We start from the raw sequence: 485 nt of genomic DNA on the forward strand, positions 1-485 counted from the left end.
TGACAAGTATAAACTCTATAACCAGTATAACCAGTATAAGCCCTACAACCAGTATGACCACTATAAGCCCTATAGCCAATATAACCAGTATGACCAGTATAACCAGTATAACCACTATGGACCAGTATAACCAGTATAAACTCTATAACCAGTATGGACCAGTAAGACCAGTATCCCAAATTTAAGCCCTATAACCAATATGACCAGTATGAACCAGTATAACCAGCATAAACCCTACAACCAGTACAACCAGTATGACCAGTATCCTCAGTTTAAGACCTATAACCAGTATAAACCAGTACAAACCAGTATGGACCAGTATCTGCTGTCCCAGCACCCCCAGCCTCCCCAGTGCCCCCAATCTCCCCAGTATAACCAGTACAACCCCTCTCCCCAGCCTCCCCACCACTGCTCCCAGTAGAACCAGTGCTCCCAGTATAAACCAGTATGGACCAGTATGGACCAGTATAAACCAGTATGGACCA

This window comes from Mesitornis unicolor, unplaced genomic scaffold, assembly GCF_000695765.1.
Source record: "Mesitornis unicolor isolate BGI_N332 unplaced genomic scaffold, ASM69576v1 scaffold967, whole genome shotgun sequence".
Classification (NCBI taxonomy): Eukaryota; Metazoa; Chordata; class Aves; order Mesitornithiformes; family Mesitornithidae; genus Mesitornis; species Mesitornis unicolor.